This window comes from Papio anubis, chromosome 13 (assembly GCF_008728515.1).
Source record: "Papio anubis isolate 15944 chromosome 13, Panubis1.0, whole genome shotgun sequence".
In the NCBI taxonomy this organism is placed as follows: Eukaryota; Metazoa; Chordata; class Mammalia; order Primates; family Cercopithecidae; genus Papio; species Papio anubis.
The window spans coordinates 42543844-42556870 of NC_044988.1; positions in this window are offsets into that span (position 1 = coordinate 42543844).

A 13027-nucleotide genomic window follows, 5' to 3' on the forward strand; every position below is an offset into this window, starting at 1 on the left:
TAACCATCATTCTACTCTCTATTTCCATAAGTTCAATTTTTTAAAATTTTAGCTTCCACAAATAAGTGAGAATACGTGAGATTTGTCTTTCTTTGCTTGGCTTATTTCACTTAACATAATGTTCTGGTTCCATCCATGCTATTGCAGATGACAAGATTTCATTCTTTCTTATGGCAGAATAATAGAGAATTGTAATGCTTTCTTGAGTTCCCTTCTTTGTACAAAACTGGCAAGGAACATTCCAATAACTGTGATGAAAGCTGTGAATCTTTCCTTTGCTCTGGGATTTGTGCTGGCTCATGGGGAGCTGGTAGGTAGCGGAGATCCCTTGAGTTTTAGAATGCAGAATTAGAAATCTATTCCATTGGGTAAGTCCAAAGCATTCAGAGTGATGTAGGAGTTCCATGATGCCTCCTAAAGTTATCAAGTTTCCTGATTTTCTCTGTAACATAAAATGTTGTCTTCTTTGAATATTCTTGAGATGTCCTGGCTACATTTTGGCATGAAAACTCATATCTTATCAATTCTAATGCATCTGTATTTTCGTATTTTAACCTCTCTGAAATTGGAAAGTGTCTGATTGGTACATTACAGTTTGATTGCCAGTATTTTCTTGTTCTTAATAGTACATCAAATCAGTGTTCCAGTTTACAATCAAAGTCATCTTAGATTCAAAAAGTTACAATACACTTCTGTAAGAGCACCTTCAAAGAGCTCTTACTTTGCAAATCTGGAATTCAATAGGAAGCACAGTCCTGGCAGGCTGTCTCTGTATTCTGTTCTCCAAAGAAAAAAAAAAAAAAGGTGAGAAAGAAGTAAAATGATCTTAAAATAAACCAATTAAGGAAAAACACAAATATTTCAAAAAGATAACATTTCAATTTATTTTCATTTATGATGAGCTGTTGGTCTGAGAGCTCTTTTTTCTTTTAAGCTTACTTCAAGTGTCTGTAATAAATGAGGTCTCCATTTGCAAATACTAAGCCATGGTAGTAGAAAAGCTGCTGAAGTATCATTAATCTTCACTTCCAAGAAACAACACCTCCCGAATTGGATTCATGCATTTGATGTGATCAATTATTGCAATAGTGAAAGTGTCTGAAATTCTGAATCAGCTGTGCCGTGACTTAGTTATACTAGACTCATGATATCATTAAACAAGTCATTGTTCCAAAGATAGCTTATACACTAGATTATCTTCAAATGTTCACAGAGATCTTAGCATAGCTCTCTATTGTTTGCTAGGGTCCCTCCATATTTAATATTTGTTAATATCTGTGTTTGGTTTTGAGTAAACTTGGGAAAGAAGGATGTAAGACTTTAGATGTTTATTGAGCATAACCATCCTGAATCCTTCATGGCTACTGACCAAGCCGTAATGGAAAATGGGAACCACGAAATAAAAATCTCATCAACACAGCAAAATCCGTTCTTCTCTCTATATATAAACCTCATGTGTTGGCTTTGGCAGCAGTTTGAACTTTGTCATTCCAATAAAGTTCCTGAAATTCACTGGATATCACTTCTTTTACAGGAAAACATCTGCAAGTGTATTTATCTGGTTATACACAAAAATATTTCTTATTTTTTCAAGTCATCTATCAGAAGTATTTATTTATATTTGCAATGTACATTATTGGCCCATCACAAAAATCTGTAAACACATGCACGTAATTAAAACATCCTTTATATGTTTAAAAATATACCAACTAGAGAAGCATCTGTAGTGCTGTCTACCTCAGACCATTTTCATTATACTGTTGAATCTTACTTGGTTGGAGAGAGAACTGCTTTTAAACTGTCTTTGGGGAAATTTAGTTAAAACTTTCCACTCAAACTTCATTCAGCAGACTTTGCAGTTTAAATCTTTGAACACACACACAATGCACACATACACACTTAACGTATATATATTTAAGATGAAATATATATTTACACATATATTTAAGATGAAGCTTTTTCACATTTCTAACATTAAAATTAGATTCATCTTACAATCAATGGCAAGACATAGTTGATTGGCAGTGTTTTTTTTTTTTAATTTGAGGTTAAAATAATGTGGAGTCTTAAAACTAATGCTATCTCACATGAAATACAGGACGTGATGATAACTACCATTTATTGCTAATGTGGTCTCAGGCACTGTTTGAAGCACCTTGCATACCTTATTTAATATTTACAACTACCCTACAAAGTAAATATTGTTAGACATTTTTTACAGATGACGAAAGTAAAGCCTGGATAATTTGAGTATACTTTCCCATGCCACTAATTTTAAATGTTAGGTTTTGAATGCAGGTATGCGTGGTGCCAAAGCTTGATCTGTTAAGAGTTGCTTAACAATACAGAGAATCAATGTAAAAAACACCAACTTACATTCATTTTTGCCTAAAAGCCTGCATTTGGAAAGTATTGTAATTTCAGTATGGTACCCTCTCCATGACTGTAGAGTTAGGTTAATGAGATCATCATTAGATGATGAAACTCATCTAAATTTCGGTAAAGCATCAGCACCTTCAGACATAATAACTTGTCTTTCTTCAGTTTACATTTGCTGTGGATTTTCTTCACACCAGGCACAGAGATGAGCAAATGTTCAAGGAAGGCAATGAGGAAAAGGGATCCAATTTAAGAGAAACAAAGGAACAGGCCCTGGGTCAAGAGTAAGGATGAACAGATTTGGATTCTATTGGAGGGACCTGCTGTCACTGTCTTGCTGTGAGATGTGAGCAAGTCGTTTTCCCTTTCCATAACTAGGTTTCTGCATAATACTCTCTAGAGTACCTCTCATGATTATGAGAAAAAAGTGAAATTAAGTAAGATAAAGTAGTTTGCAAAGCACAAATGCTACTAAATATATTTGGTATTATTCATTTCTTGTGGATTTGTTGTAGGTGTAACCATTGACCAAAGATCCTTTCTTGCAGACCTTGAACCTCACAGTAGAAGATGTGTCAGGGGAAAGCAGAATTATGTTCTGGGAGCCTCAGATAAAACATTTTTTTTTCTCCTCTTTATTTCCTTTTCGGCAGCATCAATTGAATTAATATGACTTCTATATATAGGCACAAATGTTCAGTTATCTCTCTGTGAATAAAACATAACTTGATCCCCAGGTTCACCACTTAATTGTGCCACCTTGAGCCTGCTATATAACCTCTCTAAGGCTTAATGTTATTATTTGAAAATGGGAATAGCACTTTCCATATAAGATTCTTTTGAGAACTGAATTCAATAAAGTGCTTAGGATAGGGCTTAGGACACAATAAAGGTTTAATGAATATTGGCTATTTATTATTTCCTAATCAGCTGCAACCATCCATCACTTTTTACATCCCACTACCGAGTCCATATGAAATTTTGTTATGGAAGATGTGAAAATACTATTCTGGACACCATGGATGCTACAGAAAATAATTAAATACTGTCTTGAAGAAATTACATGTGGTTTAATTTCTGCCAACTTGATTATTTTGCCCATTTAATTCATCCAATTTGACATATTATAGAAAGCAATGAGCTAGCATTTTCATTTTTTATAATGTATAGGCTGTCACTACATTTTAATCTATAAGAATAAACTTGATCTAAGTAATTATTCTGGACTAACCCCAAACACTATTCCTTTTTCTAGATGAGTCATCATGTTTACACCAGCAATTTGTCCTTGCAACACTGGTTAGATGCTCAATATCATTTCTTCCATTCCTGACACGAAGGCAGCTGTTTCTGAGCCGTTTGGAAACCTCCATTTTATTTACATGCCATGTAGTGTATTCCCATGTCTGCTATTTTGCTGCCCATCCCCAAATTCCTTCCAAATGTTTTCTAAAAATTTATCTCAAATACTGTAACTTGGCTTCTTTTTCTCCTACTTACATTCTGTACTGTACAGAATCTTCATCTTTAGGAGGCAGTTAAGATAAAAGATTCTGGATCCAGACCCCCGAATTCAACCCCTAATAGGCTTTATGACCTTAGGCAAGGTACTTCTTGTTAGTACTTCAGTTTCCTCATCCGTAAATCAGGGTTCTTAAAGGTAGCAACTACTGTAGAGAGTAGTTGGAATGGTTAGAGTTAACGTGGAAAATGTTTAGAGTAGTGGTTGGCACATAGTCTATGTACATAAATGATTGCCATCATGATGACTATTTTTTTATAATCTCATTTTCAATTGTTGTGCTATTAAATTTATTCATAATGTTACCATTCTAATAAATTAGATGATATGAAGTAAAACCAAACAGCAGAGGGAACAAGTATAGAACACAGATCCAGAGAAACAATGAAAAAAACTATGATGAAATTGGAAAATTATGGAAGGTTAGATAGGACAATAATTCCAATAGATAAAAATAAAAAGTCTCAAAAATCTGAGAAGAGGTAGCTAGAAAGATGTAATAAGATGTGTTAAAAAAGAAAGATAGCTAGAAAACTATCAGTGACCAGCATGGTAATGGAAATCTTCCTAAAGTGATATAGGAGGAGGGATTTCAAAGTACCAAGGACGAGCTGAATGTAGGGGGGGGGTGGCAGCAGAAATATGGAACAAAAAGGAATGGGAGTGGCAACTTTATGAGAATATTGCAGATGAGTATGGGCTGGAAACAGAGGAAGAAGGGGACATAGAGAGGGACAGATCAACCCTGGAAAAGTGAGAAAGAGCTAAAGCCAAGTTTCTCAGGAGATTATCAATAGAGAAGAAGAGCATGAAGCAAAGGACAGGCTACTGGACAGGGAGTCAAGACACCAAGCGTCTCTGTTCTACCTCTCCCAAGAACCACCGCCATGACCTTAGGCCAGTGTCTTAATATTAGTGAGCTAGACAATCTCTAAGGTCCTAAAGTCCTTTTCATCCCTAAATTCTGATAATAATAAATGTGAGATGACAGTTGGGTAGGTAAAAGTTATATATGCCAGATAATTTTTGATCTTAGGAAAATAAAAGTCAAGGACATTTCTACATGGCAATGAAAAGACATGAATCCCTATCACCCACAGGGCCATGGATGAATCACACATACTGAGTGATAGAAGCCAAACACAAGATCTTTACACAATATGATTCTGTTCACATGAGGTTCAAAAACAGGCAAAACTGGTCTTTAGTGTTACAAGTCAGAATTGTTACCTTCTGGAGATGGTATTGACACGAGGGAACATTTTGATGTGCTAAAATGTTCTTTATCTTGATTTACATGGGGATTACACAGGTGTGCCCATAGGTCAAAGCAATGGAGCTGTACACTTTAGAAGAGTTGTACACTTCATTGTTGTAAGTTGTATCTCAGCTCAAAAGAAAAATAAGTGAAGATTCCAATTTTTTAAGTGAAAAATGTCTGCTTGAGATGAAAAGTAGGATGAGTAATTGAAGGCCTTAAAGCAAGACAATTTTTTTCCTATCAATGAGATAGGAAAAAATAAGTTATCTCATAGGAGGTACATAGATAGTTTAACTGCCTTATATGGCAAATAATTGCTATTATTGAACTACCTGTCATTTGTATTTAATTTTATACATATATTCCTTATGCACTCATGATACATAACAGTATATACATTAGATCAATGACTGTCAAAATACTCCGCTAAGTGTCTCAATACTTCATGGAAGATGCTAAGGGTCGCCATGGGATAGTGGGGTGACCTAGCTCCCTGATTTCCTCTGCCCCTGAATTGGACAGTGCAGCTCTACTTTAATCTGTTTTATAAACCATGGTTTGGTGATAAGAGTTAATACACAAACAGGAATTCACCATTAAAAAATGTTTGAAAATGTGATAGGAATATATACATAGGATGCAGAGTATCTATGATCCAGAACTTTATCAGAAAATTCAAAATATATTTAGGCTTCTCTTCATAATTTATTTCAAATGAAAGGTTCGATGCTTCCCAGTGGGCATTGCAAACCTGAGTGAGTGTAGTCTCTGTCCTGAAGTCATTTAAAAGCCATGACCAAAAGCCTCTCAAGTTAAGCCACAGTATTTCTGATCTTCCAAAATTAAAGATTCAGCATGGAAGAAGAGTTGCACTTTTTCTGTTTTGTCTATCAGTTCTGACTCCTTGTTCCCCTGGAAAGGAAAAATCTTGTGTTTACTCTTCTTGCTGCCAAGAGAATATCTGCCTTTTTGTTGAGTTTTTAGAGCTGGGGTGCATGTAAAGAGAACTGGAGGGCCAATGAGACTTTGTGAGTGTTTTATGGAGTGTGTGTCATGCACTAGTTCCTTATTTATACAGTTGGGTTGGGGGGAGGAAGGAGGTGCCTATGATGATCACTGTTATTATTATAATTCTAACCACGTATCCCACCAACTGGAGTTTCCTGTTTTCACCACCTTTGACAGCCACCTCTGCCTTCCCACCCAGCAGGTTCATTCTTCCCTCCATCTGTTCAATTGACATTTATGACACTCATCAGGCATTTGTTTTCATACCTCTCCAAATTTAAATATTGTTCATTCTTTTTGTGCTTATTCAGAATGCACATCCATCATCAGCACAGTAAATGCTAGACTTTATCCTCAGTAAGGCTTCCTTTTCCAGGGACCTAGTGGATATTTAAAAGCTCCCAATCATGAATGTTGGCAAAGTCTTTCATTGTAGTGTGTGTGTGTGTGTGTGTGTGTGTGTGTGTGTGTGTGTGTGTGTGTGTGAGAGAGAGATAAAGAGAGACAGTCCGATTGTATTTTAATGTACTATCTACCTTGATTAATAAAGCTGTCCACATCTTATATTTCTTCTTCCTCGTATACCTTGGTGTCTTTATGTACACAAACTCCCCCCAATAAATAAATAAATAAATATATAATAGGTATTCTAAAATAGTTTCAATATCTTATTTTCCATTAAAAAATTCCAATGTGGGCCGTTTATGCTGATGTAGCCCCTCCTTGACAACCTTATTATTTTAACCATCTCTATATTTTATCCTTTGCTCATAGATTTGATACTGGCTAACCAAAATTAGGAAGAAAAATATCTACTTTGCACTTTTGTACCATGAATTATTTTTCACAAGATCAACATGTTTTTAATCTGTGAGAATATAATTTATGTTCTAACGAGCAAGAAGTTTTAGAGGATCAGATTAGTGAAGCATTGAGAAGCTGGAACAGCACGCCACATTCCTGAACTTCCCACACAAATGTTTCCATGCACTTTAGTCTGTTCCAAAACCTCAGCTTTCCTATAACCTCACGAGAAGCCTCCTGCCACTATACTATCATGATAAGCTTTAGATATATTTATTTTACTGTCTCACCTTCTGCATAAAAATGATTTAAAAGGACAGAAGGGGCTTTTAAAATTTATTATCTTTCAAAGAATTTATGTTTGTGGTTTTTAGCTCTAGAAACCTTTGTTTCGAACAAAACATTACCCAAGTGTAGAAGAAAAATAAGTGTTCAGGTGCTCCGGGTGAATTAGGATGGGGACCTGTAGTCCTGAGAGTAGGGCTGGTTCCCACCTGATGGAGGCCCTGGAGGGATTCTTCAGAGCAGTGTGAAGTCTACCGATTTGCAGGCATGGTTCTCAATTCTGGCTTCCCTTTAGAGCCATCTGAGGAGCTTTTTAAAAATGCCACACCCAGACTGGACGTGGTGGCTTACGCCTACAATCCCAGCACTTTGGGAGGCTGAGGTGGGTGGATCATTTGAGGTCAGGAATTTGAGATCAACCTGACCAACATGGTGAAACCCCGTCTCTAACCAACAACAACAACAACAACAAAACAACAACAACACACACACACACACACACACACACATATATATATTTGCTCCAGGTGGTGTGCGCCTGTATTTCTAGCTACTTGGGAGGCTGAGGAGGGAGAATCACTTGAACCTGGGAGGTGAAACCTGCAAGTGAGCGGAGATCACACCACTGCACTCCAGCCTGGGCAACAGAGTGAAACCCTGTTTTAAAAAAAAAAAAAAGACCCCACCCTGGAGACTGTGATCTAATTGATAAGTGTGAAGGGCCCAGACAATTGTTTTTGTTCAGGATCTCAGATGTTCAGTGTGCAGCCATAGTTAAGAGCTGCTTTAGAGCTATGCTTCTCAAATTTAAGTCTGCATCAGAATCACCTGGGAGCTTATTAAAATACTGCTTGCTGGACCTGGCTCTCTAAGTGTCTGATTCTGTAATCTGGAGTGTGGCCCAAGCATCTACATTTCTAACAAGATCCCAGGTGATGCTGATGCTGCCGGTCCAGAGAGTACATTTATAGAACCACTGCTTTGGAGAAATGGCGAAATTGGCCAGGATTATATATCACATCTGCTACAATCTGAAAAGAAATCAACTTCCACTGAGTTTATTCTTTTCTACCCTTTTTGACTGGAAAAATATAATTATTTTGTCTAGAAGTGCTATTACGGAAGTAATCAGTTATTTTGGGCAGGCATTTGGGGTCTTAGGTTGTGGTTTCCTCTCTGTATTAACCCTCCATCCCAAAACCTGCCACAGTGTTTTCCTGGATGACCAATTACACTGGAACCAATTTTTCAAATTATAAGAACATTGAGACAGTATGTTGAAGAGAGTCTTATTTTAAAATGAAGAAATGAACAAACATAATAGAGTCTGCAATGTGTGACTTATGAGTCCATGGGCTATGATGGATAACCGAGAACAAATGAAAGCCTGCATTAGCCTTTGAGGAAATTTACTTTATTTTTGAGATGGAATCTCACTCTGTCGCCCAGGCTGGAGTGCAGTGGCGTGATCTCAGCTCACTGCAACCTCCGCCTCCCGGGTTCAAGCAATTCTCCTGCCTCAGCCTCCCGAGTAACTGGGATTACAGGCACAGGCTACCATGCCTGGCTAATTTTTGTATTTTTAGTAGAGACGGGGTTTCATCATGTTGGCCAGGCTGGTCTCAAACTCTTGACCTCAAGTGATTCACCTGCCTCAGCCTCCCAAAGTGCTGGGATTACAGGCCTGAGCCACGGTGCCTGGCTGCCTTTGAGGAAATTAATTAAAGTATCACTCAGCTCTCCTGCTGCCTTCACATCTCTTTCTATACACTTTTACTACCTTCTCAACAGAGATCTATGGAGAGGAGCAGAAAATATTTAGTTCATGACAATCATTGGGCCAACCAGATTTAGAAAAAAGAGTTCATATTTATGAAAGGATAAACAAAGTTTGGGACTCAAGTAGACTTCCTACTAGAATATCTGCTTGGAAGCATGGTGTAGACTCAGTCACTTAGAATCACATAGCATGTGAGATCAAGCTGAGCATATATAAGGTACTTCCTTGAACTGGGAGGATGGAGGCTGGGGGATGAGTGGGTCACAGAGTCTAGGTACTTATTTCTTGTGATAATCATAGGTGTTACAAGGCATATGTCAGTGGAAGGGTCCACCCAATGCACTCCCTCATTGCCTACCTACAGTGAGTGCACCAATAGAGGCAAGAGTTTGGAGAAGGGCTGATAGTCATGGGAAGGATTGTTGTTGACTGTTGTGGATTAAATTGTGTCCCTTCAAAATTCATATGTTGACATCCTAAGCCCAGGTATCTCAGAATATGACCTTATTTGGAAATAGGGCTGTCATAGATGTAATTAGTTAAGATGAGATCATTAGTGTGGACCCTAATCCAATTTGACTGGAGTCCTTATAGAAAGGGGATACTGGAACACTGAAAGCCATGCACACAGGAAGAATGCCATGTGAAGATGAAGGCAGAGATTCGGCCAATGTTTCCACAAACCAAGGAGCCAATCCTGCTGACACTTGCATCTCAAACTTCTAGTCTACAGTACTGTGAGACGATACATTTCTGTTCAAGCCACCCAGTTTGTGGTACTTTGCTATGGCAGTCCTGGCAAACTAAAATACTGACCTTGATTGGCATGTTATGTTAGACAACCGTGCTGTGGTGGAAGCCCCATAATACCACTCCCTGGGAACTCAAGCATGTGTCTTATGAGGGAGCCAACATTGGCTAAGGCACAGAAGACCAGGCACGACCATCCAGATACGTGACAACCAATAGGTCAGGTCCATGGGAGCAGCCAGGAGAGAAACAAGCCAGTAATAAATACTTGTCCCCTTCCTGCTCCCTGCTTCCTCAATCAAGGATGCTGGGTCTCCAAGAGGGAGCAGGAAATAGCTGTTGGAGTCAGAACACATCACCTGTTTCCCACTCTAGGTATTTAGAGTTGCAGTTCAAGGCTGTTGGGAGCAAGGATGGTGGGGACATAAGGCATGAATTTACATTACTTGAGATGAAAATTTTAAACAAGATTGAATTTTAATTGTTCAAAGAGACCAGAATATAACAGAATTTACTCAAGGTATGGCTACGGGATGGGAAAGGGAAATTTCAGAAAGCCTTAAATAATTGTGGCCAAAGAAAAAATTAAAGTGTTTCATGATTATATTTATTCCCCTGAGAGTTATGCTTATTGGACCTGGGCAAAAACTAGTTTAAAAATTATTATTATTATTATTACCATACAAAGCTAATATTTTACACTTAAAAATATCTTCTGGGCTAAGTGATTTGCATACATTATATTAATTAATCAATTCCTACAGAATCCCAGAGAGATATGGGATGAACTGTTATTATTACAGGTTAAGAAACTGAGTCCCATAGAGGGTAACTTGTGTTAAAGCCACTCAGCTAGCAAGGGTTAAGAGCCAAGATTTCAACCAACAAATGTCTGAGGAGACCCAGGAGGGCCCGAGCTCCCCATGGTGTTACACTGCCTCTAGATACTTTGTTTCTGAACCTCATTGCTTCTACCTTCCAGCCCCAAGTGGGTTTTTCTCTGGAGCTTTCTGGGAAGCTCTCACACAGAGAAATAGTGCAGCAACTGCCTGTGACATGCATCTAAGAGATATGACTACTACGAACAAAAACACCCTCAAATATTGAGATGAATTTCAGTCTCCCTCAGAATTTCTGAAAACAAGTGCTCAATTTACCATTTCATCTGGAAACAAAATCATAATCCCAGTTCTAAGGACTGGGCAACAACCCACCCTGATTCCAATTAATATGGCCTTAGTCATGACTCAACACTTCATAAAACCAAGTTAGGTTGATGTGAAAAATAAAATTGCCACCCAAGTTAAGAAAAATAAGGCAGAATATAAAATTGTGTATACACCACAGTTCCAATTCAATTCCAGTAGAGAGAAATAAATTAAAATATTAACCATGATTATTTCTTGCTGATAATGTAGTGAGTAACTTATATTTTCTATTTTATTCTTCTGAATGTTCCTTTTCTTTCCCAATGAGCATGTATTTCTCTGCAGAAAACTCTACTGCTACAAGGTGTTTGTAGCCACTACCAAATGCTTCAGCATAACAAAACATTTATCTTCCTAAATTTTAGGAAAACATTTCCTAGTCTCATCACTATTACTGTAACACATTCTGCCTTAAAAGTTACATTTCTGCCTTTCCCCATCATTTAAAACATGTTGTATCTCCTTTGCCGCTGTTTTTATTAGTGTGGTCATATAGTATCCCATGATTGAAAGTGGGGAAGGAGACATTGTGGCTTTCTTTTCATTTTTGGTGAACGAGCAAAAACAAGATTGATGATTTTTCCATGTGTGTAAGGTATCTTTCATCTTGTAATTGGTTTTGAAATATTCTCAAGTTCCACTCCAAACTCCACCCTGTGTGCCGAGATTTATGAGAAAAGGAATTATCTGAAAGCTCTAAATAGACAAAATTACCAAGCAAAAGGACTTTGCTGACCATCTAGTCCAATTTTTTTATTTTACAAATGAGAGAATAAATGCCAGAATGACTCGTCCACAGTCATTCATCCAGCAAGCATCAGAACCCAGACTAAAACTCCAGACCAATCATGCATATGAATGAGGCTTGTATAGATACTTTAGCAGATAATAGTCATGGTAATGAAATGACTTTGATCAGCTAATATCAAGGGTGTTTCTAAGGGAAAAATTAAATTTTCTAGGAAAATGTCTTGAAAATCTGCTTGGGATTGAGGTTGAAGCCTTGAGTTGACAATGGTTAGAAGAAGAGTGAGCTTCTCTGTTAGATGTAAGACAAGAATGAGCTGTAGGGTGGGAGCTGGAGCCCATTAGGCTAAAATGGCCAAGGAGATTTTAAGATCAGGGATGTTTAATATTTAATTTTATGCTATTCCAACAGTGGAACAACAACAAGCTATAGTGTGAAAAACCAAGGTTTACTACACTCAGGAAATCACAGGCAGGAAGTATTCACCACTGATTAATTATAGAAATATTAGGGAGGGAATTGAGTTTCCTGTGGAGTAAATAAAGGAAGTTTGATACATTCATCTCTACATTTTTGGGTATGAGTTGTCCCCGGTTGACCTATGAGATCTAGTAGTATTCTAGCTAACAGCTATTGTACAGCCTTTCATGTGTTAGATAATGTCATAACAACTTTTCATATATTTCTTGTAATATCTAGAACATCTTTACAAACAAGTTATTATTATTACCCCTTATTTCTAGAATACAACACACAGGCTTAGAGAAGTAAATAGTTAGATCCAAATGTTGCCTCCTCCACTTGCCACCTTGGTGATCTCAAGCAGATCATTTAGTCTCTGAGTATCTGTTTTCTCAACTCTGAAATGGGGATAATAATTATGTTCAGATTGAATGCTGAAAGTACTATGCAAATCACCTAGCACAGTGTCTTCATTAGGGAAGGTGCTCACTAAACGGATTGGTAAATGGAAATTAGGACAACATAAACATGTATTTGAAAACATTTCCTAAAGGTTGAATGAGGCATAGTTAAGGGAAGTATGACATAATATTAATTCTCATTCTGTCTTCAAACATGACTGATGAAGATGTATACTGAATGATACGGTTTGGCTGTGTCCCCACCCAAATCTCATCTTGAATTGTAAATCCCACAATTCCCAATGTCGTGGGAGGAACCCAGTGGGAGGTGATTGAATTATGGGGGTGGGTCTTTCCTGTGCTGTTCTCATGATAGTGAACGAGTCTCAGGAGATCTGATGGTTTTAAAAAGAGGAGTT